Source organism: Synchiropus splendidus, chromosome 1 (assembly GCF_027744825.2).
Source record: "Synchiropus splendidus isolate RoL2022-P1 chromosome 1, RoL_Sspl_1.0, whole genome shotgun sequence".
NCBI lineage: Eukaryota > Metazoa > Chordata > Actinopteri > Syngnathiformes > Callionymidae > Synchiropus > Synchiropus splendidus.
Window position 1 is genome coordinate 40,885,015 of NC_071334.1, and position 19,696 is coordinate 40,904,710.

Sequence of the window (19,696 nt, forward strand, 5' to 3'; positions counted from 1 at the left end):
AAATGCCTCAGGCCTCATATTCAGCCGCCACAGCAAATTGGAGAAGAAGTTCTTCAATGGACGTGTTGTGATGTGTCATGGGATTATTTGGGGTCACAACTTGGGGGCGCACTTGTTATGTTGCCGTGTCACCATCCGGTTTGTTGGAAGTTGGAATCGTGAATAAAACCTGCTGTGTTGATACCTCCTGTGAAATTTTGGAACATTTTTTCATTGCAAACGTCATTGAAGATGAGGATAAACAGCACGCAGTGTTGCTCAGCAGTGTCGGCGCCCAGGCATATGCGCTGATGAGGAACCTGTTGAGACCGGAAAAACCAGGGGATCGTTTGTCTGCTGAACTGGTAATGCTTTTGAGGAATCATTTCCATCCGAAACCGAGTGAGATTATGCAACGATGGAAGTTTAACTCCCGGAATAGAAGGACCAAAGAGACCCTTTGTGACTACGTGGCGGAGCTGAGGAACTGGCTCAGGATTGTAACTATGGTGAGACACTGACGGTGATGGTGAGAGACCGTTTGGTGTGTGGGATCAACAACGACAGGATACAGAGGAAGCTGCTGTCGGAGGATAGACTGACATTTGACAGAGCGTTCAAAGTGGCCTTAGCGATGGAAGCTGCAGATGGAGACTTGGTGAACCCACAAGGCGCGTAGGACTCACTCCAAGGAAGTGGATCATCACCGGTCAACAAAGTGGAAGAGACGCGGGCAGGAGTGTCCATGGAGTCGAGAAGGTGCTACAGATGTGGTGGAGAGATTTGGCCAAAGATTGCCAGTTTGCTGAGGTCAAATGTCATAACTGTGGAAAAGTGGATCACTTAAAGACTGTATGTAAAAGTATGACAGAAGTGAGGGAGACAAAACAAACAAGAAAAAGGGGGAAAGGTACAACGGCGTCGAACAAATTTCATGCAGGAGAAGGATGACAGTGAAAATGAAGAGATTTTTACAGTGACAGTTAAAAGAAGACGCAGCAGTGAGGAACATTCCTGGAGTAGAGCCGATAAAAAAAGTGTTGAGGGTAAGTGGAAAGAAGGTGGTTTTTGAGGTAGACACCGGCTGTGGTTACACTATTATGGCTCAACAAATGGTTGACATGTTAGTGAAAAACAGAACTAACACTAAACTTGTGGACTGCAAGATATATATAATATAACATCTGGAGGTCATGAGGATTCAGTAGTGGGGGCAATTAAGGTCAAGGTTGAACACAATGATCAGGTCAAATGGCTGCCTGTCATTGTTGTGAAAGGTTCAGGAGCAAGTCTTCTGGGCAGAGGCTGGATGAAAGCATTCCAGATAGAGGGGCAGTTTGTCCACAAAACAGATGAGGTCGACAGTTCCCTGCAAGAGGTTCTCTCCCGATATGAGAAGGTATTCAAAGAAGAGTTAGGGTCATTAAGGGGGACGACAGCCAAGATTCATGTGGCTCAGAATGCCACGCCCTTATTTTACAAACCCAGGTCGGTTCCATTTGCCATTAAAAGAAAAGTGGAAATGGAACTTCAGAGACTAGTAGAGGAAAGAATATTGGAACCTGTGAAGTTCTCTCAATGGGCAGCACCTATTGTGCCTGTGTTCAAACCTGATGGTAGCGTGAGGATTTGTGGAGATTATAAATTAACAGTGAACAAAGTCTCCACAACCGAACAGTATTCGATTCCAAGAATGAAGGATATGATGGCAAGCCTGGCAGGGGGGCAGAAGTTCACAAAACTCGATATGAGCCAAGCATATCAGCAAATAGTCCTTGAAAAGGAATCAAGGACGTTTGTGAGTGTCAACACTCACAAAGGTCTTTTTACATATACACGTCTGCCTTTTGGAGTAAACTCCAGTCCTGCTATTTTCCAACGCACCATGGAGAATGTACTTCAAGGTATGGCAAATGTGGCAGTGTATTTAGACGACATTATATTGAGAGGAAGAAATGACAGCTCTCATCTGCAAACACTCAACGAAGTGCTGCAGAGGTTGGAGGATAAAGGGCTGCGGTTGTAACAGAGCAAGCGTCAGTTCATGGAAAACAAAGTAACATTCTTGGGTCATCAGGTGGACAGGACAGGCCTGCATCCAATGCCAGCGAAGGTTAAAGCAGTCCAGGAGGCTCTGGTACCGCGTTCCGTATGTGAACTTAACCCTCGTATTATGTTAAAAAAAAATTACATTGATTATGTTGGGGGTCATTTTGACACACACTGTGTAAATCCACTCAAACAGTCAAAAAAACAGATTGAACCAACCTTCAATCTTCAAGACATCTTCATTTTAGATTATGTAAACATTTGTAAAACAGACATAGAACACATTTTCAATTTCAACCCTATATTTAACAGCAATTTAAGTTTTTCCCTCCTCATGAACACTTTTATTTTCATTTAACTTGGCCCATTTTTCAATGTTCAATATGTTCAATGCTCTCCACATGATGGACAGACTGTAACTGTGTGCGTTTTGTAGATGTAATTGTTGTTTCTCTTTGGGCAGTATGAAACAACTGTTGCCTTGTCACTGAAAGCAAATATTGAGGAATGCAGAGGTCTGCCCTGCACCTTCAGAATTTCCTTGGGAAGGTCTGGCTTATTTCTTCTGACTGTTCCCGCAGTCCAGCTTTCTCTTCTGAAGTTCATCTCCAAGGCGATAGGATGTAGGCCCTTCACTCATGTCCATCACGACACACATCCCCTGATTCATCTCGGGTGCACCTCCAGGTAGCTTTCCAGCGTATACTTGCATATTCCAGGCATAGCTAGATTTTGCATCACAGGCCACCCATATTTTGATGCCATACTTGGTGGGCTTGTTGGGCATGTACTGTAAACCTTCTGTAGCTCATTTTTGGTGTGTTTGTCAAAGAGACTACATGAGAACACTGACAAGAACAAGGGAGAGAAAGTTTCCCCTCTACACACAGCTGGGTCTGGGTCTGGGTCTGATGGCTATTCAGACAATCAAATCAATCAAAATACACATAGCTGGGCAGTCTAAATAGGAGTATCAAAGAGGCATGTTTATTTTGGATCTGAACAGCCACTTACCCACATTAAAGAATCAGGGTCAAAATGACCCGCAACATCATCTTTGTATACAAACTCTGCACAGACATGTCACTTGACATCAAAGTGTCCAGATTTTACACACCTGTTCATGACCCTTGATGAGGAAAAGTCACAAAATTTCATGAAGAAAAAGTCAGGATAACCACTACTTTTATGAACACAAAAACGGATATGGGTTAACTTGACCCTACGCATAACACGAGGGTTAAAGCTTTTCTAGGTCTACTAAACTTTTATTATAAATTCTTGCCGAACTTGTCTACTTTGCTGGCTCCAATACACAAGTTACTGAGGAAAGATGAGAAATGGAGGTGAGAGGTTGAGCAAGAAGAGGCTTTTAAGCAGGCAAAAAAGTTACTACAAAGCAGTCAAGAGTTTGTTCATTATGATGAACAAAAACTTACTGCTGTCATATGATACCTCACCTGATGGGGTGGGGGCAGTCTTGGCACACAGGCTGGAAGGGGGAGCAGAAAAGCCTATTGGTTAAGACACACGCAAACTCACAGCCGGAAAAAAACTATTCGCAGTTGGATAAAGAGGGCTTAGCAGTCATTTTTGGGGTGCAGTACTTTCACAAATATTTGTGTGGACCGGTTCGCCAGGACGCGCGGCAATCGTTCTCCCCTGACTGCGATGAGACCTCAGTCCTGCATGAAGTTTCCGTGGTCCAAATGAGCCGCTCCGCACCTCTTCAAGTCTCAAGCTTCTTCTCTTGATGTGCCAGATGCGCCGGCTCCGGCTGTAATTTCACAATTACAGAGTCACTCACTCACGCCTCTGTAATTTCACAATCACATTTTGCGGAGTGCCCTGGCACTTCCAGTGAAGTCGAAAGGCTGGTGTAATATTCCTAGAATATGTTTGTGTCCAGCTGTCCCTGGAGTCTGCCTCCCTCCCAAAGAGTCCTGTAGCAGGGGGCAGAAATTATGAGCGGACCTCCGATCCTGGGGCGTCCCCTCAAAGCATGGCTACTTCAAGGCTAGCAGGTGGTCCTCTGCCCCCCGAAGTGCAGTTCACTATTCAAAATGCTAAAGCAACCGCAACACTCAAAGTATATAATCCCAAATGAGTGTGGACTGCCGTCTGTTGGGTAAACATCAACTGCTCGTCCAATTCATTCCGGACTATTCCCGGCGCAGTTCTCACACTCCATTGGCACTCGGACCGCACGTGGTTAGGTACGGAGCTTACTGCCAGGTGGAGGGTTTGGATTTGCTGCACGGCGTTCCCTGTCACTCAGCTGTAATGTGCGATGCGCGATGCCCTCGCCCCTGGTGCTTGACCTCGTCCCTGAGGAGTGACCGTCCCACCATCACGCAGTGGAATGGTGTATACGCCGTCAGCAACCAGCTCAAAGCGCTTGCGGACATCATTGTGCTCTTTATGAGCTCCGTGGACAGGCTCATCCATCGCAGTACCTCTGTCACTCCACCAGAGATTTTGGAGATTCAACAGTCCGCCGGTGTGGTGCTCTTCTCGCGGCGCCTCCTCCACAGACAGCAGACGCCCGGGTCGAACACCGTCGCTGGTCGAAGGGGCGAGGAGAGCCCAGCCGTCTGGATCATAGCCGCACTGATCATCGCTGCTCCTGTTGGAGAGACCAGTCGGCTGCTCTCACCTCTCCTCCCTCCAATAGTGTACGAAGAAAACTTTGTATCTAAAAGAATGCATCTAAACCAAAGTCTAACTTGAATAAAAAATAAGATGTATTACTTTGGTATCGGGTCTGTTTTTTTTCTGCCCAAAATTAGGGTTTCTCACCGGAGTTCTCTTCCGGTTCCAGTCAGTGCGAACTCTGGGCTCAAAAATGTGTTTTTGTCAGATCAAGGTACACTGCAAGTTTGGTGGCCCAACTTCCTCTGACGGCTCAGCTGACAAAAGCAAGTCTGTTTTTGAAGAACCACCGGAGTTGAAGTGCCCTGAGGACTGGGCGCTGAGAACCGACGACCCTTTCATCCTATACCCGCCCCGGAGGCCGGGTGCACTCCTGTGCTTAGGTCGCCTGTCTTGACAGAGTATCTTCCGAATTGAAAGTGCCTGTCTCCTCACCAGCCCATATGGATTGAGAAGATACTCGGTCATTGACACGTTCTTCAGTTTCACAGTCAACCCCGAGGTTCTGCGACACCACGTGGACCTGGGTGAACTCAGAGAACCAGCGGTCATCTCTGATGGAGGAGGACCGCGCTCGCCTGTCAAAGGAAGTAATCGAGCAACTGCCAAAGCGATCCACCGACGCTGGGTTTTACGCCAGGTACTTTCTGGCACCCAAGAAGACAGGAGATTGGAGACCTTTTCTGGACCTCAGTCTCCTCAACCAATTCATGACCAGACAGCGGTTCCGGACTACCAGGAGACTCGTGGAGTGTGTCTGACTGTGAGAGCGGATGACCTCCATAGATCTTGCAGACGCCTACTTCCACAACATGGTTTCTAGTGTCATGTGCCTCGCACCTTCGCCAAGTGCGTGGAGGCAAGGGTCAAACCACGATGGAGACAGGGTCTGTGGATTCTGACGTACTTGGACTACTGGTTGATTCTAGCCAGGTCCAAACAGGAGTCATGAGTGCACACCAGCTTTGTGTTGGACCACATCGCGCTAATGAGGCAGCGGGCCACGCCTTGGTCCAGCTGGGTCTGCTCAACATGCAAAGTCTTCAGAAGTGTTTGGCGGCCTGCACCCTCACCCGACTCGGGATCAGAGACCAGAACACAAATCTCGAGTCACGGGAATCGGGCCTGACCCGAGACTGAGTCCAGCATGAGCCCCAGGAAGGTCGTGCTCTGACTGGGACTCAGCGCGCTTTTCAGGATCCAGCAGTCCTACAAGTCTTTACAGATGCATCTCTGTGAGGCTGGGGAGGCCACCTGGTTCAGATCAGCGTCAGCAGTTCCGAAGGTCGTCACATTAACCTGCTGGAACTGTTGGCAGTTTTTAAAGTGTTGGTGGCTCTTTCTCCCCATCAAAGTGGGAACCACTTTATGGTGAGATCTGACAGCTATGTCAACCGCCAGGGTAGGGTGAGGTCGTCTGCGTTACACAACCTCGCCAGAAATAATTGGCTCTGGGCTGATGTACATTTAGCCTCATTGAGGGCTCTGCATGTGCCAGGTGTAGACAATGTGGCAGCAGATGGATTATCTCAGAGACCACTGCCAGATGAGTGGAGTTTATCTCAGGAGATGGCAAACATGATCTGGGAGTTTTTCGGCCACCCAGTGGCTGATGTCTTTGCTAGCAGAGATAACGTCAAATGTCCTCTCTGGTTCTCTCCCCGTAGATGTGACGCCCCTCCACTGGGAGTGGACGCCCTGGCTCATCAAAGGTGGCCAGACGGCCACCTGTATGCCTTTCCTCTTGATTGCCTTAATCTAAACAGCCCCAGCTCCAGCTGGTATCCGGAGAATTGTCAGATGGGGATCAAAGGCCCCTGGGAGTTCCCTCCATCTAGGTCAGCACTTCTGCAAGCATCAGGACCCCCGAAGACTCCCCCAATAATTGGATGACCTCAAGGTTTGGCTTCTCCAGGCTTAACAATCAGTCAATGCCCTGATGTCCAATTGACGCTACTCTAAGGCTCCGTCAACCCTCAGAGTATACAATGCTGATTGGACATTTTACCCCGGTGGTGTGGAACCCAGTCAGCCTGCCCAGAATCAGCACCTGTTTCTCTCATCCTCTCTTTTTCTTCAGCATCTGGTTAACGAAGGCCGGAGCAGCGCTACATTACGGGTTTATGTAGCAGCCCTTTCCATGCTACACAATGGTCTGGACAACCACCCAGTCTGTGAGCTTCGTCTAGTGAGCCGCTTCATGAGAGGAGTGAAAAGGCTTAGACCAACCTCAAGACCTTTATGTCACTACTGGGACCTGCAGCTGGTACTCAATTCACTCTCCGAAGCCCGTTTTGAGCCACTTGATCAGGCCTCCCTGGAGCTAGTAGCTCTTTTTCGATCAGACCTGATTGCATCTCTTTTAGAGACGATGACTCGGCGGTATCACTTAGACCCAAGCCTGCCTTCGCACCTAAATGTCTCTCTTCTTCTTCACAGGTCAGCACCTTGGCAGTAAAGGCTTTCTGCCCTCCTCCACATTCAGATGAGGAGCATGTCAGTTTACACAAAATGTGTCCGATTAGAAAGCTAAAAGCTTAATTGGATCGAGTCCCACCCTTCAGAAAGTCGGACACTATGTGGGTGGCTCTCCCCTGTGGAAACAAGCGGCAGGCACTGTACCATCACAGGTTGTAAAATTGGTTTAGAATTTCCATCATGAAAGCCTATGAGACAGCGGGAAAACAGGCACCGGAATCCCTGAGAGCACAGTCGACCAGAGTCCTGCCAACATCTGTGGCTGCTTTCAAGGGAGTATCTCTTAAAGAAAACTGCCAGGCAGCTTCTTGGTCATCAATGTCTACTTTTGCTTACCACTATGTGTCTAATGTGTCTGCATCCTCCTTCCCTCATGTCTTTCTGTCTTCAGGAGCAGCCGAACCCTGCGACCAGTAGGCCCTCATTCACAGCACTGGCTCTCGGACACCGGTATCTGCTTCATTACAGTGCAGTGGAGTGTGCAGCGTCCCAATATGCACCGGATTCCTGCATAAATGTCTATTCATTTGTGAATAAACTCCCTCTTTCTTGCTCAGCTCAGACTAGAACCCTGACTGTAGCTGCTCAGTAAATGTTTTCTCTCCAGGAATGGAGGATTGTTAATGCCACTTTCTATTTCAGCGGTATAGTGGCTAAAAGAGGGCAACACAGTTCCTGCTGATCCAGAGTGTAAGTTACACTCCATATATGAGGGGTTGTGAACGCCACCTTCAATTTCAGCTTACGGTGGCAAAGTTGAGGCGGCAGTCCTGCCACCCGGGGTGTAAAATTACACTCTATTTATGATGGGGTTGTTAAAGCTACATCTTCACAACCCATTCATTCAATCAGGCTGGATAGACCCTGGGAGTGGCGGTGAGGTAGGAACCCTCATAGGCCGGTCCGGAGTGAGGCCCTGGCCATCCGAGATATCGACAGGACCATGGGCACACCACCTTCCGTCAAATCAAAGCAACATCGCCCGTGACATTGCAGGCGCTTTAGTGCAGTAAAACGACGGCCGTCTGGCAAAGGAGCCAGCAGGCAGTCCTCTGGCCCCGAGGTGCAGTTCACTATTCGAAATGCTAAATCACCCTCAACACTCAAAGCATATAACGCTCAATGGGTGTGGACTGCTGTCCGTTGGGTAAACATCCACTGCTATTCCAGTTCATGCAGGGATCTCGAAGACTCAGACCCACTTCCTGACGCATCTGCCCCTATTGGGATCTTCAATTGGTACTAAAGTCTCTCTCTGAAGCTCCCTTCGAGCCACTTGATCAGGCTCCTTTGTAGCTGGAGGCTTACAATGCAGCTCTCCTCCTAGTCCTGGCCTCCATCAGGAGGGTTTGGAAAACTATGTGCCTTCTCGATTAGTCTTTTATCCCAAATTTATTTGTGCCTTTTCTGAGGTCAGGAATTTTTCAGTGAAGCCTTTCTGTCTTACCCCCCACCCGGATGAGAACCACTAGCGCTTCCACAAGGTGTGTCCCATGAGTGCACTGAGAACTTATCTGAATGGAGTCAAGGCCTTCAGGAAAACAGATAAGATGTGGGTGGCTCTGGCAGGTGGTAGAAAGAGGCAACATCCATAGCTGCCTTCAGAGGAATTTCTTTGGTAGAAATCTTACAAGCAGCCTCCTGGGCTTACGGCTCAACTTTTGCAGATTTCTATTTGTCTGAGGTAGCAGCTTCTTCTTTGTCTCACGTTGTCCTCTTTACAGGTGCTTCCAGCAGCTCTGGCCGATAGATGAGAGAATCGCAAGCTGACCGAGGGGAGGCTCTCTTCATCTAAATGCACCTTTTTCCTTCGGTCAGGTCGTGCAACGCCCTCCTGAGTGGAGCGAACTTTAAGAGGGCTGATGCTTTTGTGTTTTTGGTGCAATAAAGTGTTTCTCTTTGGCAGCGCTTCTTCATGGGCCAAACGTCTCTCTGCTGCCGAGTTCTCCCTCCAAATATGGACGGTTATTAGTGCCAAGTGTGTTCTTCCACGTTGGGCTCAAACTAGTGCTGTCGCTATGAGATGGCATCAGGTTCCCCTGTGTAGTCGCCGGATCAGGGAAGCACCTGATTTGGCAACGAGGGCGCCCAGACCCAATGTATGGAGGCTTATTGGTGCCACTACACAACAATATTTTGCTCGACCTTAGGGGTGAGGTCATTGGCGCAAGACATCTAGTAGGTCGGTAGGCCTGTTTGACACAAAATGTGTGATCACAATTTTTTTTTATTAAAAATATATATTATAGTGTTCATATTTTTATTTTTTTTATGTAGATAAGTTGCTGGTTGCTTTTATTAGGGGCGTGGTTTCGGTGCAGGGGAAACACTAATAGTTAAATTCATTCAACTATTTTAAGAATTTAGATATTTTTGTCCATTCCGTTGTTACGGTCCCATGGCCAGCAGGAGGCGAAGTGGCGCTGTTGGCATCCGGGGACGCTCTTGATTAACAGCGTCGTCAGCACTGATCAGTCTGCTGAGCTGCGCTGTACGGAGTGGAAGCAGGTGTCGCCCCTGATCATTTCTACTGTTTTAAAACAGGCAACTCATCTGTAGCTGGGCCCGGTAACCGAGACCTGTAACACAGGCGCCCTGAGCACAGGAGCGGGCCCGCCCTCCGGCGCAGGTCCAGGTCGAAAGGGCCGTCGGTGCTCAGCGCTCCTCTGGGGACTTCAAGTCCCGCTGGTTCTTCATAAACAGACTCGCTTTTGTCAGCTGAACCGTCACAGGAAGTAGGGCCCCCAATCTAGCAGTGTACCTTGATCTGACACTGCAATTCTCCTGAGATGAAGACCCGAGGGACCGGCCCAATCATCCTCAGAAAGAGATGACGATGTCCTACCTGCCTCTGAGAGGTTCAGAGGGCTGCAGAGAACAGAATCACAGACAGACATCGCATCAGACATCGCGTGAGGGAGCTGAGAACAGAGCCGGTCTTGCACGCTGCGCCTACTGTGTGATCCTCTGAAGAGGTGGCGTTCGCGGTCCTGTGGCTGCCCCTGCTGGACAATGGCGAGTCTGAGGAATCATAAGAGTTAATGGCAGAATTGAAACTCTCCTGACACTTGGCTGGAACCGGGATCTGTTCAGAGACGGAAAAGACGCCTATGCTTCTTATTGTGGCGATGTTAAGAAAAGACAAAACTTCTTGGCTCCAGAAACTTCCCCAGGGACCGTTCTGGTGTCAGGGATAAGCAGGCAGACAGACCGATACTGTACTGCTCGGACTCCTGAGGCGATGTCAAACAAAAACAATTTTTTGAAGCCGTAATGAGAATTGTGCATTTATTCTACGGTATGAATATTAATCATTGTTTGTACTACTAATAAAGAAGTTATTTACAGACACAGGAATGCTGGATGAGGCAGTGTGGTTGAGTGTGTGTGAGAATTTGAAGTTGTAAGTGGAGTCCAAAGACTGGAGTGAACCACAGTGGAGGAACAAAAATTGTAACTCGTTAGAGGGACCAATCGAGGACAGAGCCCACGTAAAGAAACTTTTGTGTATAATGGGTCAAGACCTCAGATAGTTTTTTGTTGCCCTATCGGACTTCTGCTAACGCTAAGTCAGGCGTAGTTGCTGACCCAGAATTCTGCCTATGTGTTAGAGTCATCTGTTAGGGAATAAATCTTGGATATAGCTTGTAGGATTCTTGGTCGTCATTCTCACGAGTAAACGAACGCGTGGAGGTACACGGGAGGTGTATGTCCAACAGCCGGAGAGCTGCCACTCTAGTTCGCACTGATTGGAACCGGAAGAGAACTTGGTGGGTGATAAACCCTAATTTTGGGCAGAGACAAAACAGACCCGATATCAAAGTAAAGGATCTTATTTTTTGTTCAAGTTAGACTTTGGTTCAGATGCATAATTTTAGATTTAAAGTTTTCTTCCTACGTTTTTGGAAGGAGCAGAGGTGAGAGCAGCCGTCTTGTCTCTCCAAGAGAAGCAGCGATGATTATCGCGACTATGATCTCTCTAACAAAAGTACAGAAAGGTACATTTAGTGCTGAATTGACTCACTCCAGGAGTCTCCAGGTAGTCCAGAACCGCTGTCTGGTCATGAATTGGTTGAGGAGACTGAGGTCCAGAACAGGTTTCAACTCTCCTGTCTTCTTGGGTTCCAGAAAGTAGCCGGAGTAAAACCCAGTGTAGGAGGATTGCTTTGGCAGTAGCTCGATTACTTCCTTTGACAGGCGAGCGTGCCTCCTCCATCAGAAATGACCGCTGGTTCTCTGAGTTCACCCAGGTCCAGGTGGCGGCGCCCTGAGCACAGGAGCGGACCCGCCCTCCGGGACGGGTCCTGGTCGAAAGGGCCGTCGGTGCCCAGCGCCCACTCCTCTGGGGAATTCCTGTCCCGCTGGATCTTCAAAAACAGACTCGCATTTGTTAGGTGAGCCGTCAGAGGAAGTAGGGCCCCAAACTTGTGATGACTTGTGTGATGAACTCAGTGGCTGCAGTGTACCTTGATCTGACACTGCAATTCTCCTAAGATGGACCCCGAGGGACCGGCCCAATCATCCTCAGAAAGAGATGACTCTGCAGATGACGATGTCCTACCTGCCTCTGAGAGGTTTGGAAAGCTGCAGAAAACAGAATCACAGACAGACATCGCATCAGACATCGCACGAGGGAGCTGAGAGCAGAGATATTTCAGATATTTTCATTGGAGTGTGTTAATATGCAGAAATCGCGTTTTCAGCCAGAGTGACGGTGGTTTTCAGACCGACGGCACCTAGTAGAAACACCCCTGCTGCTATAGTGGCAGGTGAAATATTCTTGTTCTGACGCATCCCCGAGCAGTGTGTTAACAGTGCAAAAAACGTGTTTTCAGACCGAGAGAAGCTGGGTTTCAGACGAGGAAAAAAAACCATGTCCATAACCCCGTGAAATAAGGTTCAGAAAGGCAGATTTAGTGCTGAATAACCTAAAAAGTGTTTTTTCCTATAGTTACGGTTGACATTTTCAATGTCCTGAGGCTATTCTGATGAGTCAGTGAATAGTGCCGAAAATGCATTTTCAGCCTGAGAGAAGGTGTTTTTCAGACTGATAAACATAATAGTTAATAAGTTGATAACTCTTTGAAACCACTTCAGACAGGTTGAATTCGTGCTGCACCTACTTGATAGATCCCTTCAACTACAGTGGCATGTGAAATTTACATGTTTTGAAGCTAATCTGATCAGTGTGTGAACAGTGCAGAAAATGCATTTGGGTTTCGGAACGAAAACAAAAAAAAATGATAACTCTGAAAAATGTTCAGAACGGTAGATTTAATGCTGAATCCATTAGAAAGAGTCTTTCTGTTATAGTTTGATATTTTCAAGCTCTGATACTTTTCTGGTCAGTGAGAGAACAGTGCAGAAAACGTGTGATCAGAGCGAGGCAAGGTGGGTTTCCGAAAGAAAACAATGTTGATGGATTATGTGATGGTGATGGATATACCTCCACCGGTCCACTTATTATGACCTATTCTGGGAGTTTTCAATCGTTCCTTTTTTCCATCTCTCATTGACCGTCGTCCGAGTGCAGCAGAGATGGGAGGAATATTGAGATCACAAGGCAAAGCCCTCACTTCGCCTGCTGGTCTCTCCCACGGACCAAGAACAAGAAACAAAAACACACTCCATATACATTAGAATCATCGCAATACTACAGTATATACGAGACAAGAGTGTAAAAACAGAAATGCGAATATGACATGGTTAATATTTAAAGTGGTAGATGACTGAAGATTTGGAGTCATGTTGCAAAGAACGTAATTGAATGGAATGGAAATCCATATAACTTTATAACTTTTCAAAAAGACAGTGAGGCTGGAACTCACGACCTCTAGGTGATGAGACTGACGCGCTGCCTGCTGCGACGAGGAATGTACCACGACTGTCATATGTAAATAAATACATCTAATAAATTATAAAATGTGGTAGTGGTACTGGAAATTTCTGTTTATTTTTACCGAGCTGATTCAACGAGATGCCATCAGTGAGTCAAACCCCAAATGTATCAGAGCCTGAACGAAGTCCTTTTGCAACCTGCACCAACACACAACCAGTGAAACAGCCAATTTGGCCAGACACAGAGCATCGCCCGAGCAGGGACTTGAGCCTCAGATTAAAAGTCTGATGCTCTACCGACTGAGCTATCCAGGCTCGTAGGGAAGTGTGATGTGTGAAACCTGATGCACAGTGTGTGTTCCTCTGTCTTAGCAAATGTTTTGTGGTGAGCACATGACAAACCTGATATCAGCTGTTTTGTAACTCGCGGCGACAAACTGCTCATTTTCCTCAACTTCCTTGAACCAGGTCATTTTCATTGTTAGTTCCCTCAAGGAGATTGGAAGACGTGACTTGTTGGTTTTAGGAGACGACATTACCTCCATGTTAGCAACCGTTATCTTGATTCCTGCTCAATAGGGGAACTTCTGATGGCATTATGACATTGAACTAGGCAGAGTCTGGAGGAGTGTACACATTCATGATTCTCACTTTCTTGTTCCAGTAAAAACATTCCACCAATAAAACTCTTCCTGGGATTATTTCTCTGGATCTTATAATTTCCCAGGTGTTTTTAAAGAATATTCACACCCTGGTCCCCACACAATGAACAGGCGGATAAAATATTCCTGAAATATAAAACAAATGTACCACAAAACTCTTTTGACAGAGATGTGAATGCTAAACACTGCTGACAGGATCCTTGTTAGTATAGTGGGCAGTATCTCCGCCTGTCACGCGGAAGACCAGGGTTCTTAACATCCGACTCACAACCTGCTTGAGTTACGTCCACCCGCACTTACGAGCGATGGCAGAAGATGCTTTTTTTTTTTTTTTTAATTCAATGTCTGGCACCGCAGCAGGCCACACAAATAAGGATAACTCTGTCCCAGTGGTGCTGGTTCCCAACCCAGTCCGATAACCGTGACTGTTATAAAATGATTATGTTTTTACCAGTTACTTTGAAAGTAATGAGTAACTTAAGTAACAAAGTTACTTTTCAACGAGGCAACTAACTAGCTGTAACTAAGTTACTGATTTAAAGTAACTTGCCCAACACTGGTTACCAGTGCTCTACTGGTGAGGCGGGGTTCAGAGACGCTGCAGCAACGATGAAGGAGACACGTGATACAGGTGATCCGAACTTCTGACAAGTTGCCATCCATCGTCTATTAAACATGTTTGCATCTCCCTCGTAGATGAACATTGGACTTTAGACTTTTAGACATTTAAAAGGAAGATATCTTCAGATGGTCGGGGAGGACAAGTTCAGATCAGATTGAGCACCAATGCTTGATACTCTCCTCACAAACACAAGAGCTCCCCAGAACTAATTTTATAAAGCTGGCCAGCACAAGATATATAGATATAGACATTCATACATATATCTGCATTTATTTCTTTCCAACACAAACCAAACTGTTTAAATATCAGGAAAATTTATTTGTGGTTTAAAAACTTCCATGGAGAAAACATATTTCTGTCCTTTCTTTGGTGCCGCACTTTATGTTACTGGAAAACAAAAATCTTACATTTTCTTTGTTTTTGATGCTCATAAATATTGTATGTGATTGTATGATGTGTGATGTGATGAATGTCTTCTGATTTCAGAAGTTTCATAAATCTGAAATAGATAGTACACTGCTATCAGACCCGAACTAAAGATCTTCTCACTGGTTACACTGACACCAGCTGTCTGAGGCAGTGGTTGATAAGTTGACGCGTTTATTTAGACTGACACAGGTTCGACAACAAAGATATCAACTGAATGTTAGAGTTCTTGTTTGGCGTGTGAGACGGAGTGGGATTTATGCCTTCTCTCGAGTTAAGGGAGTTTTGGAACAGGTGAGTAATAACAACAATCTGTCTTTGAACAACATCAACAAACCATAATGATGGTAACTTTCCCATACCGGGAGTCGAATCCGGGCCGCCTGGGTGAAAACCAGGAAGCCTGACCTCTAGACCATATGGGACTTGTGGGAGTCTTGTGGGAGGTCTCGTCCCTGGGTGGGCTCGAACTACCAACCTTTTGGTTAACAGCCGAACGCGCTAACCTATTGCGCCACAGAGACATGCCGATACACAAGAAAATGTGGATCTGTGAACGTTTTTCAGTTTTCAAGGTTTGAAGATTGTGCAGAATGATTGTGTGATTGAAGTAAGTCATAGCTATGTGTTATTCAGCAAAGAGAGAGTGTGAAAGAAAGATGGTAGCAGTGCTTTAGGGAATAAATGAATAAAGAGAATGAGAGCAAAAAGTTCCACCATTTCATCTTTGCATCGACCAACACTGTCTTCCACTTCTTTGTCCCAAACCTCATTGTGCCGATCACATGGATATTGTGTTGTCACATGGCTCGCATCACTTTGTTTTTGATGTAGTGTTGCAAAGCTTGTGTCCCAAAACAGTTGTACGTAAATATCAACGGTGACAGTGAATCGCTCTGATGCTGAAATCTTGTCTCAGTGTTTTGCATTCAAATCTCTCTCAAAAGCACGTATTACACATGTTTAGTCAAAGTCCCAGCACAAGGTCAGAAGCTCCAAGCTAATAGTCAACGCTGGTTGTCCTGGGCAAGAACTAGGAAAACGACAACCTATGGGACAGGGGTCCACCCAAAGGGGTTTATGGCTTGATCATGATAATGGTGACTGATCGATCGGAGCGTCCCGATGTGGTTCCCATACCAGGGGCCAAACAACGACACAATATGGGACGTACCTGGAATAAATGACGTAGTTTAGGAAAAGGGTGATCACATCATCAACTGTAGCTAGGATTTGGAAGTGTAAAGCTGTCACAAAACTGAAGTGAAGTTTGTGATCCAGTGCTTCAATATTTCAGATCATCTGTTCAGATGATCTACCCAGACGAGACACTGGAAAATTACGCCTGATGTTCCAGAATGCAACCTGATTCATCCAAAACCAACACAAACTTTTCACTTCACCAGCTTTCTGAAACAATTGTAAAGCTGTAACTCCATCAGGCTCCATGTTTGCAGTTTGGCTAGTCACAGCTTGGTGAGTCCATCCACTACTACATGCCTTTCCACCAAGCATTACAGGTTGGGATGCAGTTGAAAACTGTGTCGATCTCAGGCAGAAGGTTAGGAATGAAGAAGGTCACAGAGAAGGTCACAGAATTTTGTGTTTTGCCAGATTTAACTGGTGAAATTAGTTCAAAGTACTCACTATATGCTTAGCAGGTGAGTCGGCGATTTTGGTACAATTACAAATCATGATGAAAAAAATTAATGAAGAACTGAAGGAAATGAATGAAGGACATTCTAAAATCTTTCGGACTTCTGAGTCAGTAGGAATCCAAAATAGGTAATAGGTAAAAACCTCATCTCACCGCATGTTTGTTCATCCGCTATTGTCGATTTCTCTTTGTGAAAGTGAATGTTCCTTGACAGGAATCTGTGCAATGGTGTTCTTGTGTAAACTGTAGCTTCCTTCCAAGCAGTTGATCTGGGTTCAATTCTCAGGCTTTGCCAGTTGTTTTTGACATCTAACCATGGATGGCAGAATATTTGTGCCTCAACTGTCAACACCACAAATGTCCCATTAAGGCTGGACGCGGACGACCAACACGTAGGTCTCAATGGGATAAAAATCAATCTCTGCCTCGCGTTGTTGGTAGGACTCGAAGCTACAGGGGAAATCCCCAATGGATTTCAGTTCCATGGCCTTCATCACTCGTGCCTTCAGTGGATTTGTGAATGGTCAGAAGAAACCAGTTCTTTTAATCACGAGTGAATGGAATGGGCTACGTGCAGTGGCTTGGGAATCGAACCCAGGTCAAGTGCTTGAAAAGCAGCCATCATCATTGTTGCTTGAAAGATGAGGAAGAGATAATGTGATGAACTGATTTCTAATTCACCCAAAACTAAATTCCTGATGAAGTGGCTGAGTAACATTGTTGTTGTGGCCGATTGGTTAAGTCGATGGACTTGAAATCCATTGGGTTGTAGTCCTACCAATAACGTTGGTGTGTGTTTAGGATGCTTAGGTCATTTTGAGTCTGCAGAACTGTCACATGACAATAGTGTTGTGCGTTGAGGTGGAATATGCCGCATGAAGTGATGTTGTGTCCACCAGGAATCGCTCTGTGGAACCGTCACGGAACACAGTGTGTGTGACTTCATTGGTCTTCAGCTGACTGGAGTTCAACCAGACTGGATGCCGTGACAGTCCAACAATTCAAGGCAGGGTCTGATCTTTTCATGCAGTTTCCTCAAAGTATTGGGTGAAACCCTTTGAATGCAGAAATCAAACAGAAATCGAACGTACGGGCCGACAGCACTGTGAAATCACCAACCGATCACCTGCCCTACTGACCGTGAGGTTCGTCACGGAACCAAAGTGGATCTTCTTCCCAGGGTGGTCTCTAACCACCAGCCTTTCCCACAACAGCCAAACGTGCTGACCAATTACGTCACAGAGACATGAGAATGAGGATCTCTACAAAAAGAGAGACACTTTGAGAGCAGGAAGACATGTTCTGAAAACCATGGAAATGGAGTGATGGCTCAATTGAAGTTAGACAAACTCTGCTGCTTCATAGATACACATCTTGGGAATAACAACTCTGCACTTGCGATACAAAGTCGTTAACCAGACAGGTTTCACTGAACACAATAAGAAGCCCTACAAGAGGAGGGCATCAAAAATTAGTATAACCTCATGTTGTTCCTCTCCACGGAAATCTTTAGTAAAAAGCAAAAGATTTATACGACCTGAAGAGAAACATGAGCAAACTACTGACACTGAACCAGAGAAGGAGCTGTATTCTTCCACATCAACCTTTAACTCATGGTGTTGTTCAGCCTTTGAACAAACCAGCACTTCAAGACAATCCTCTGAACCATCGTTCCAATAACATCTGTGAAATGGTGATCGTCTTCTGTTGTCAGTGACCTGTTTTGCACACATATAAGTGATCAGAACACAAAAGAGAATTTTCTCATGTTCTGGAGTCGTCCGTCCTACATCGTGCTGGTCTCGGTCACAAACATCATCCGCAACTTTCCTGATGTTCGGGAAGAGGGGAAAATGGACACATATCGCTCCGTGGAAACATATCACAAATAAAGGTCGTGCTAGGAGTCATGTTGCAAAGCTTGTCCCCCAAAACAGTTGAACGTAAATGAATGGAATGGAAATTCATATCACTTTTCAAAAAGAGAGCACCTCATGTGAGGCTCGAACTCACGACCTTCAGATTATGAGACTGACGCGCTGCCTACTCCGCCAACGAGGCCTGTGTGCTCATAGAAATGCAGCGTGACTCAGAGGAAAGGCCAAGTGCATGGAACAGAGACCCACTTCTTTGGTAGAAAATACATGAAACAACATTCCCATCCATGAGGAGGATTGCGAAGAGACATCTCAGAGTAACTGCAACTCAGGACCTGCAGTGTTGGCTGGACAATGAATAAGTTCAAGAAGAAGTGTGATGAAAGGAAAGAATGTAAACATGTTACTCTTTCTAAATCTGAACCTTAAATATATTGGAAACAATGCCTGAAATGGACTAAGGGATTATTCAGGGAATTATTACTGAAGGTCTTTGTGGGCAAAGAGTAAATGGCAGTGGCGGGTGTCAGTGCCTGCAAGGCCTTCTCTGCTGAATATCTGAAAAAATATCTGAATCACAGACTGATGTTAATTGTATTTTGTCCATGGATACTTATTAAATAATTCCAGATTGTCTGTCAGCTTCCTTTCATTGCTTTTCCCATGGTTGCACTGCTTCCAGAGCTGTGTTTTCATATTTGAGCATTTAACCAAACCACATTTCAGCTATTATTTGTTGCCAGGATCAGAAATCTACCTGGAGGCCTCATCATCAGTTCTGCTGGCTCTGTAGCATAAAATAAGTACTGTTGCTTTAACCAGTCTAGTTAAAGAGTCTAGTCAGTTTACACAACTTTGTGGTGATGAATTAATGCAACAATTAAATGCATTGTGTTAAATCTATTCATCCTGTGAGTTGATGTACTGTTGTATGGTCGATATATACTTTGTTAAATTATCACCTACATATATATGTTTACATATCAATGTATGGTTTATATTTTGCAGACATTCTGTAACAGAAGACTCATCACCAACTGCTTCAGTGCCACTTCCAGGAGCTGACCTGAGGACCACTGCCACAGAGCACATGTTTTTGTCGCAGATGAAGTGTCTCCTTTGCGAACAAACAGTTATCAGTGCACCACAACTGCTCGTTCAAGAGTCACCAACCTGTTGAGCAGAGCAAAGGTCCTTGCATATTATAATTAATCTCTGCAATAAAACAAAGCTGTGTTCAACTCAGTTTGTTGACATTTGATTGATTTAGATTTTTTTCTGTGAAGCCATTTTCCACAAAAACAAATGTTCAATATCAAACTCTTTATTTGCAAAATATAAAATAACTCATTCATTTATACTCATCCAATACACACAGAATCATAGTCAGACCTGAAGTAAACTATGTAGGTGTGTTTTGAAGGATCTTCCCAGCAGGGACGAGGGTCAAGAGAGG

General features: G+C 45.7%; 3 non-coding genes across 3 annotated transcripts; all 3 read right to left on the minus strand.

Annotated features, from left to right (window-relative positions):
- Positions 1–15,156: 15,156 nt before the first annotated feature.
- Positions 15,157–15,230, minus strand: trnan-guu (transfer RNA asparagine (anticodon GUU)). The gene has a single exon. It is a non-coding gene; the product is annotated as a tRNA-Asn (tRNA).
- A 2,578-nt stretch (positions 15,231–17,808) lies between these two features.
- LOC128752978 (U5 spliceosomal RNA) lies at positions 17,809–17,919 on the minus strand. Its single transcript, XR_008413730.1, has one exon. It is a non-coding gene; the product is annotated as a U5 spliceosomal RNA (small nuclear RNA).
- A 432-nt stretch (positions 17,920–18,351) lies between these two features.
- Positions 18,352–18,424, minus strand: trnam-cau (transfer RNA methionine (anticodon CAU)). Its single transcript has one exon. It is a non-coding gene; the product is annotated as a tRNA-Met (tRNA).
- Positions 18,425–19,696: the final 1,272 nt, after the last annotated feature.